Genomic DNA, 9,036 nt, shown 5'->3' with positions numbered 1-9,036 from the left:
CAGAGAGAGTGCCGGAGCCCGCCTGGGATTCGCTGGAGCAGTGCGAAGAGGGCTATAGGAGAATGGAGTCGAAGAGAAAGACACGGCGGCGCAGAAGGAAACCCGAAAGTCACCCCCAAAAATGTATTGGGGGAGGGCTCAGGGAGAGAGTGGCAGATTCAGGAGTCAGACCTGAGCCAACTCTCCCTGTTAATCGTGAGGAGCAGCGATCAAAGGACTTCTGGACTTGGGAGGAGATATTAGACGGAAAAGCACCCTGGGCTCAGCCTGGAGAATATCGCCATCCCAAGGAAGAACTGGAGGCCGAAAAAGCGGAGAGGCGCTGGTATGAGGAGGCAGCACGGCGACGCGGATGGAAGCCTGAGAGTCAGCCCCCAAAAATTATTGGGGGGGGGGCTTACAGGGAGTATGGTTATGCCAGGTAGGAGACCTGCGCAAACTCCCTGTGCTTACCGGGGGGCTAGAGAGACCGGGCAGGCACCGTGTTATGCTATGGAGCGCACAGTGTTTCCAGTGCGGGTGCATAGCCCGGTGCGGTTCATACCAGCCCTTCGTATTGGCCGGGCTAGAGTGGGCATCGAGCCAGGTAAGGTTGGGCAGGCTCGGTGCTCAAGAGCTCCAGTGCGGTTGCACGGTCCGGTCTATCCAGAGCCACCTCCACACACCAGTCCTCCGGTAGCAGCTCCCCACACTAGGCTTCCTGTGCGTGTCCTCGGTCCAGTACCACCAGTGCCAGCACCACGCATCAGGCCTACAGTGCGCCTCGCCTCTCCTGTGCTGTCGGAGTCTCCCGCCTGTTCAGCACTATCAGAGCTTTTCTCCTCTTCTGCGCTGTCGGAGTCTCCCGCCTGTTCAGCGCTATCAGAGCATTCCTCCTCTACAGCGCTGCCGGAGCCTTCTGCCTGTTCGGAGCAGCCTGAGCTGTCAGTCTGCATGAAGCAGCCAGAGCTGTCAGTCTGCATGAAGCAGCCAGAGCTGTCAGTCTGCATGAAGCAGCCAGATCTGCCAGTCAACCAGTCTCTTCCAGATCTGCCAGTCAACCAGAATCTTCCAGATCTGCTAGTCAACCAGAATCTTCCAGATCCGCCAGCCAGCCAGGATCTACCGGAGCCTACTACCTGCCTGAGCTTCATCTCAGTACTGGGCTTCCTCTCAGTACTGGGCTTCCTCTCAGTACTGGGCTTTCTCTCAGTACTGGGCTTCCCCTCAGTCCCGGGCTGCCCCTCAGTTCCGGGCTGCCCCTCAGTTCCGGACTGCCCCTCAGTTCCGAGCTGCCCTTCAGTCCCGAGCTGCCCTTCAGTCCCGAGCTGCCCTTCAGTCCCGAGCTGCCCCTCAGTCCCGAGCTGCCACTCAGTCCCGAGCTGCCCCTCAGTCACGAGCTGCTCCTCAGTTCAGTGGGGTTCTGGGTGAGGACTATTAGGCCATGGTCGGCGGCGAGGGTGGATTATCCCAGGACGCGAAGGGGAGGAACTATGACATTAATGGAGTGGGGTCCATGTCCCGAGCCGGAACCGCCACCATGGACAGACGCACACCCGGACCCTCCCTATGGTTTTGAGGTGCGTCCGGGAGTCCGCACCTTAGGGGGGGGGGGTTCTGTCACGCCTTGGTCATAGTGTTTTGTGTTTTCGTTATATATTTGGTCAGGCCAGGGTGTGACATGGGTTTAAATGTTGTGTTTCGTATTGGGGGTTTTGTAGTTATTGGGATTGCGGCTGAGTAGGGGTGTAGCATAGGTTGGCTGCCTGAGGCGGTTCTCAATCAGAGTCAGGTGATTCTCGTTGTCTCTGATTGGGAACCGTATTTAGGTAGCCGGGGTTTCACTGTGTATTTCGTGGGTGATTGTTCCTGTCTCTGTGTAGTGTTCACCAGATAGGCTGCATTAGGTTTCACGTTCCGTTTGTTATTTCATGTATCGTCATTTGTTTCATTAAAGACATGAGTAACCACCACGCTGCATTTCGGTCCGACTCTCTTTCGATAAACGAAGAACGCCGTTACAATCCTCTCTTGGGGAATGCTGCTTTTTAGTTAGCTTTGTGACGGTATCAAAATGTATTCAGGATTGCTCTTATTCTCCTCAAAGTTGGAAAAATAGGATGATCGAGCAGCAGTGAGGGCTCTTCGATACTGCACGGTGATGCGGTAGCACAAAAAAGTGCTCTGATGACACCTCCTTCGCTGGGTCAGCACACACCGTCACCGCCGGCTCCGTCTCTTGAGTGGGGGCCGGATAGCTGGCCCGAGGAGATGCCTTGCATTCGGGCACCACCCCCAGAAAGGGGAGAGAATGGGCCATCGACGGAACGAGGAAAAGCTAGACTCGCAGTAGAATTTCAATGGGTTAAACTGATGCAAGAGTTGGGGACAGAGGATGCATCTGTCATTAGTAATGTTTCACGGTAACATGTCAAACTGACCTTTTACAGAAATAGCTCGCCACAAGGTTAGAATATGACTCAGCGCTAAAGCCGACCTTGTACTGAAAAGAGTATATAAGGAGATGCTTTCCTTAAGAGGGCATGATAGTGCTACTTGACTTATCACCGACAGACAGCTTGTGATACTTCAACTATCATCAACCTAAAAGGTCATATCTGACTTTCATACTCTAGAACAATTGTATCTCTTGACTTCTGATTTCTGAACGAGACATACTGAGACAACTTCCCTCCACACTCCTCGTGCTGAATAAATCCACCTCCTAACCGAGGTGGGTGAATAGCAACAGTGGTGTTATAAGGGGGTTTTGTCTCGAACCGTTCTCTTCACTAATCAGTAAATCATAGTACAAACTTCTAGCAGGAGAAACAGATATTAAGTGAATGGATAAGCCTCTGGAGAAATTGTGGAAGTGTGGAAGAGTGGAAGAACATACTCTTTGGGGACCAACCAGGTCAACCTGCGCTAAGGTAATTAACCGCTTGTTGTAATACATATATAAGGCATTAATAATAGTAAGTGTTTTGATGATTGTTGATGTTATAGATTAAGGACAAAGAGGAAACTGTAATAACGTGTCCAACTGTGTGACTTGCAAACATTGAATAAAAGTGGAAACTAGCCCCAAAACCCTCGGGGAAGAGAACGCCTCTGACACTCCCGTTCTAGGGGAACAAGTCTAGTTTCTACTGTGACGACCCTCCCACTCTGTCTGCCGTATTCTGTCTTTGTTCTTGTTTCCTTATTAGGATGCCGGTGGGCGGAGTTGGGAGGGTCGTCAGCTACATGGGAAACACCTGGGCCAGGTGTCTCCCAGGATAAATAGACCTCTTCCACATTCATGGAGGAGACTCTCTCCATGCAGACACCCGTTGTAGATTGTGTTGTGGTTCTTGGTGGCCGTTTGTTTGTTTGCTTTGGCACCTTTCATCACCCTGCATTATCACATTCATGCATGCAAAACACTCACTTACACTACTGATTACTGATTACACACACCATTGTATATTATACTTAGTTACTTCTTTAATAAATATAGATTTTGCTACTCCTTATCTCCACGTTGTCTCCCTTTGTTACGGGCTTTGAGCCGGTTCGTGACAAGTGGGGGCTCGTCCGGGATCTTTGAACTATTGGTTTGGGAGACCGTGGAGGTACGTGTTTGGTTTGAATAGTGTTTGAGTGTGATCGGCCCAGTATTGGTTGCCTTTGTTGTTTGGTTTATGTGCTGCGTTGGAGAGAGTATAATGGTTAGTTTCCAGGCCCTGCCTAGCCTGAACTCTTGTTTTACTTTCTGTTGGGACGTCAGTCTGAAGTGAGTAATCTGCTGTGTACCTCGGTGGGAGATTTGGGTAGGGTAGTGGAACTTGCTACCCGGAGCTATAGCCTTTTTCCCCTGATAGGTTTAGCGACGTGTTTCATTTTTTGGAATATGTTGGGCATGGTTAATGTTTGTTATTTTTGTGTGGTGTCTGTGGACTGAGCAGTTGTCTCGGGGCACATCCGTGGCTTGGTGGAATTTGCCAGCATGCTGGGGAGTTCTATTTCCTTGCCAGCGGGCTACAGTGCGTAAATTCCCACCGCAAATCTGCACGAAGACTAGGGTTGAGTTATTGTAGGTTTTGGGGAAGCTCCATATCTCATCTCTCTTCTGTGGTGCTCAGGGTGATTGTCAATTCTCGGGTTGTGTTCTGGTGTGCTCAGCAGAAGGGAAAAGCGATAAAAAAAAAATTTGTGTGATTATGGCGTCTTATGTAGATAAGTTCATTCGCTCTCCATCAGAGGAATTGTTAGATTTAGGTACTAAAGAACAGCTGTTGAAGGTCGCGGAACACTACAAGGTTGAGATTAGTGATAAACGTCTAAAGAATTCTATTAGGTTGATATTGAAAGCCAATCTGATGGAGAGTGGTATTCTTGAAGTTACCACCGGGCCAGCCTCTGCTGAGGATTTGTTGTCTCCCCATAACGTTACAATGGCCATTCCATCGGTTAGTCCTAGTAGCCTTCTTTTTGAACAGCAGAAAGAACTGCTTTTGTTACAGCTAGAGCATGATCGTGAGAAGCTAGAGCATGATCGTGAGAAGCTAGAGCATGATCGTGTGAAATATGAAAAGGAATTGGCATTTAAACAAGATATGGAGCGTGCTAAAATCAAGTTGCAACAAGAACGTATAGAGTTGGTTAGGGAAGGAAAGATCTCAGGGGAGAGTTTGTTTTGGGAAGGTGACCCAGATTTACCTAGGGGTAGTTCCGCTTTTGGTCATGCCCCAGAGACATTTGATATTGTTGGGAACTTGCGGTTATTGCCTCGGTTTAATGAAAGGGACCCCGAGACATTCTTTTCGTTGTTTGAGCGGGTTGCTGACGCTAGGAGTTGGCCTGATTCTGACCGCACTTTAATGTTGCAGTGTGTGCTGACTGGTAAAGCGCAGGAAGCATATTCAGCTCTTAGTGTACACGACAGTGCCAGTTATGATAAAGTTAAAACAGCTGTGTTACAGATTTATGAATTGGTCCCTGAGGCTTACCGCCAACGATTTAGAACTTTAAAAAGGGACGATAACCAGACTCATGTTGAGTTTGCGCGACAGTTATCTTTACAGTTTAATCGCTGGTGTTCCGCCTCTGCAGTTGTGACTTTCCAAGGGCTGTGTGATCTGATTATGTTAGAGCAATTTAAGGACACAATTCCTGATCGTATTGCCACTTATATTAATGAACAGAAAGTAAAGAATGTTGCTGAAGCTGCGGTTTTGGCGGACGAGTATGTGTTGACTCACAAAAGTGTCTTTGCAAAACCCCGTATTCGGAAAGAGTGGGGGCATTCGGATAGATTTGGGCTTCGCTCACCGAGATACTTTGGTTCTCGGGCAGAGTTCTATTCAACTAGGGTTGAACCTGACTCCCATGGTAAGGCTGACTTTGGGCAGGAGTGTCACTACTGTCAAGGTTCAGGTCATTGGAAAAACGAATGTCCACTTCTCAGGTCAAAGGGTGCTTACGCTAAATCTAAGCCTGCTGCGTTAGCTGCACCTGTTCCACATCAGTTCATTCTTGACTCATTTCCTCAGGCCCAGGAGAATGTGAAAGTCCATATTGATCCAGACTATTTACCTTTCATTACAGAAGGTTTTGTGTCTATGTTAGGAAGTAAAGACTTAGTGCCAGTGAAGATCCTGAGAGACACAGGTGCCTCTGAATCATTTGTGTTGGAGTCTGTGTTACCCTTTTCTGCTGAGACTGATTCAGGGAATAGTGTTCTAATTAGGGGAATAGGTTTGAACACTCTGTCAGTTCCATTGCATAAACTGATGTTGGATTGTGGGCTGGTGAAGGGTGAAGTTGTTGTGGGGGTGCGTCCTTCGTTGCCTATTGAGGGTATCGACGTTATCCTTGGGAATAACTTGGCAGGTGAGCGTGTATGGCCAGTCGTGTTTCCATCTCTAGTGGTTTCCACTAAGCCGTCATTTGTTGGGATTCCTGATGAGAGTGTACAGAGTTTCCCAGAGGTGTTCTCTGCGTGTGCAGTGACACGTTCTATGAGCCGTGGCGAACTAGTCACTGCGCCGACTAATGATAATAATACAAAGTATGTCACTGTCTTCCCTGTTATCCCGTTATCTGTAACCCGCTCAGATCTAATCAATGCTCAACGGGATGACCCCACGTTGGAAGAGTTGCGTGATCAAATTGTGCCTATAGAACAGTTGGGAGATGTCGCCCATGGCTATTTCCTCCAAGAGGATGTCCTGATGAGAAAGTGGGTGTCTCATGATAGTGTTTTTCTGGGGGAGGCAATTAGTCAAGTTGTTGTACCAGTTAAGCTTCGTGAGTTGGTGTTGGAAACTTCTCACAGCGACGTTGCTGGACATATGGGGGTGAGGAAAACCTACAATCGCATATTAAGACATTTCTTTTGGCCTAGATTAAAGAGGGATGTTTCTGATTTTATCAAAACTTGTCACACCTGTCAATTAACTGGTAAGCCTAATCAAGCTATTAAACCAGTACCATTGTTTCCTATTCCTGTACTCAGCCAACCTTTTGAGTATCTGATTATTGACTGTGTGGGTCCTCTGCCTCGTTCTAAAAAGGGTAGCAGTTACCTGTTCACTGTGATGTGTCAGACCACTAGGTTTCCTGCTGCCTATCCTCTCCGATCTATCACGACTAAATCGGTGTTAAAAGCTTTGACTCAGTTTCTCTCATTGTTTGGAATCCCTAAGGTCATTCAGAGTGATCAAGGATCTAATTTTACCTCTAATCTGTTTGGTCAGGTTCTTCAACAGCTCCATATTAAACACAATGTGTCTAGCGCCTATCACGCGCAAAGTCAAGGAGCACTGGAACGTTTCCATCAAACACTTAAGTCTTTGTTGAGAGCTTATTGTACTGAGATGGATAAGGATTGGGAGGAGGGGTTGCCTTGGTTACTGTTAGCCGCTAGGGAAGTTTCACAGGAGAGCACAGGTTTCAGTCCAAATGACCTTGTGTTTGGACATAGGGTGCGTGGACTTTTATCTGTTCTCCAGGATGACTGGAAGTCTCCCGAGCCTCCTCAGTCCCTGTGTTCGTATGTGTGTGATTTCCGGCGACGGCTGTATGCCGCTGGTGAAATGGCTAAAGAGAAGTTATCATCTTCACAGGAGAGGATGAAGGGCATATTTGATCGCCGAACTGAGCCTCGTCACTTTAGTCCAGGTGACCAGGTTCTTGCTCTGCTGCCAATTGTTGGTTCTCCTTTTCAAGCCAAATTTCAAGGTCCATATACAGTGGTGCGCCAGTACACTGAGCAAAATTATCTAGTTGCCACTCCAGAACGGAGGAAAGCACACCAGCTGTGCCATGTAAATCTGTTAAAACCCTATTATGCACGTTCCTCTGAGACTGAACAGTGGGATTCTACAGAGGACGGTAAACCTGTTCTTTTGGCTGATACCGTTGTTTCCTTGGGTTCTTGTCGTGCTAGACCTGTGCATGAGGAGGAAGATGTTCCTGGTCCTGACGATTGTATATTGCAGGGTAGATTGAAAAATTCAGAAACACTGGATATTTTAGACAGTCTTCTCACTCACCTACCTGTTGATGAGCGGAAAGAGATGGTTGGTCTGATTCAGAGATTTCCAGGTTTATTTTCTGATACACCTACACGTACAAACTTAATAGAACATGATATTGACATTGGAGGTGCTGACCCCATTCGTCAGCGGTTCTATAGAGTTTCTTCAGAGAAACTACGTTGTCTGGATGCTGAGGTCAAGTACATGCTGGAGAGTAAGATAGCAGAGCCTTCTTTCTCCAGTTGGGCTTCTCCCTGTATCTTGGTCAGTAAACCGGATGGAACAAACCGTTTTTGTACGGACTACCGTAAGGTAAACAGTGTCACAAAGCCAGATTAATTTCCTCTTCCTCGGATGGAGGACTGTGTTGATCAAGTCGGTGCAGCTAAGTTTGTGAGCAAATTGTAAGTGTGAACACGTAAACCCTCATCAATTTGGGGCACAGAGGCCTGTGTCAATTTGGGGCGCAGAGGCCTGTGTCAATTTGGGGCGCAGAGGCCTGTGTCAATTTGGGGCGCAGAGGCCTGTGTCAATTTGGGGCGCAGAGGCCTGTGTCAATTTGGGGCGCAGAGGCCTGTGTCAATTTGGGACGCAGAGGCCTGTGTCAATTTGGGACGCAGAGGCCTGTGTCAATTTGGGACGCAGAGGCCTGTGTCAATTTGGGACGCAGAGGCCTGTGTCAATTTGGGACGCAGAGGCCTGTGTCAATTTGGGACGCGGGAGGCTGGTATGTTGTTCCGGGGTCCTTGTTGGTCCCCGGTTTTATGGGGGGGAATGTGACGACCCTCCCACTCTGTCTGCCGTATTCTGTCTTTGTTCTTGTTTCCTTATTAGGATGCCGGTGGGCGGAGTTGGGAGGGTCGTCAGCTACATGGGAAACACCTGGGCCAGGTGTCTCCCAGGATAAATAGACCTCTTCCACATTCATGGAGGAGACTCTCTCCATGCAGACACCCGTTGTAGATTGTGTTGTGGTTCTTGGTGGCCGTTTGTTTGTTTGCTTTGGCACCTTTCATCACCCTGCATTATCACATTCATGCATGCAAAACACTCACTTACACTACTGATTACTGATTACACACACCATTGTATATTATACTTAGTTACTTCTTTAATAAATATAGATTTTGCTACTCCTTATCTCCACGTTGTCTCCCTTTGTTACGGGCTTTGAGCCGGTTCGTGACATCTACACAAAATCAAATTTAAAGGATTGGACAGCCAACTCATTTATATTGTAAAAAGCAAAGTTACTCTGTATTAATATTCAAGCAGTATTAACCGACGGGTTTAGGCATTACATCGTAAATCGTTTGTCTAGATACTAGAGTGATTGGGAACCCTATAAGAGTAATGGCGAGGTGAAGAGTCTACTCTTTGAGAACCCTATAAGAGCAACGGCGAGGTGAAGAGTCTACTCTTTGAGAACCCTATAAGAGTAACGGCGAGGTGAAGAGTCTACTCTTTGAGAACACTATAGGAGCAACGGCGAGTTGAAGAGTCTACTCTTTGAGAACCCTATAAGAGCAAC

The sequence above is a fragment of the Oncorhynchus gorbuscha genome, linkage group LG07, assembly GCF_021184085.1.
Source record: "Oncorhynchus gorbuscha isolate QuinsamMale2020 ecotype Even-year linkage group LG07, OgorEven_v1.0, whole genome shotgun sequence".
NCBI lineage: Eukaryota > Metazoa > Chordata > Actinopteri > Salmoniformes > Salmonidae > Oncorhynchus > Oncorhynchus gorbuscha.
Note: the sequence above shows the minus strand (reverse complement) of the source record.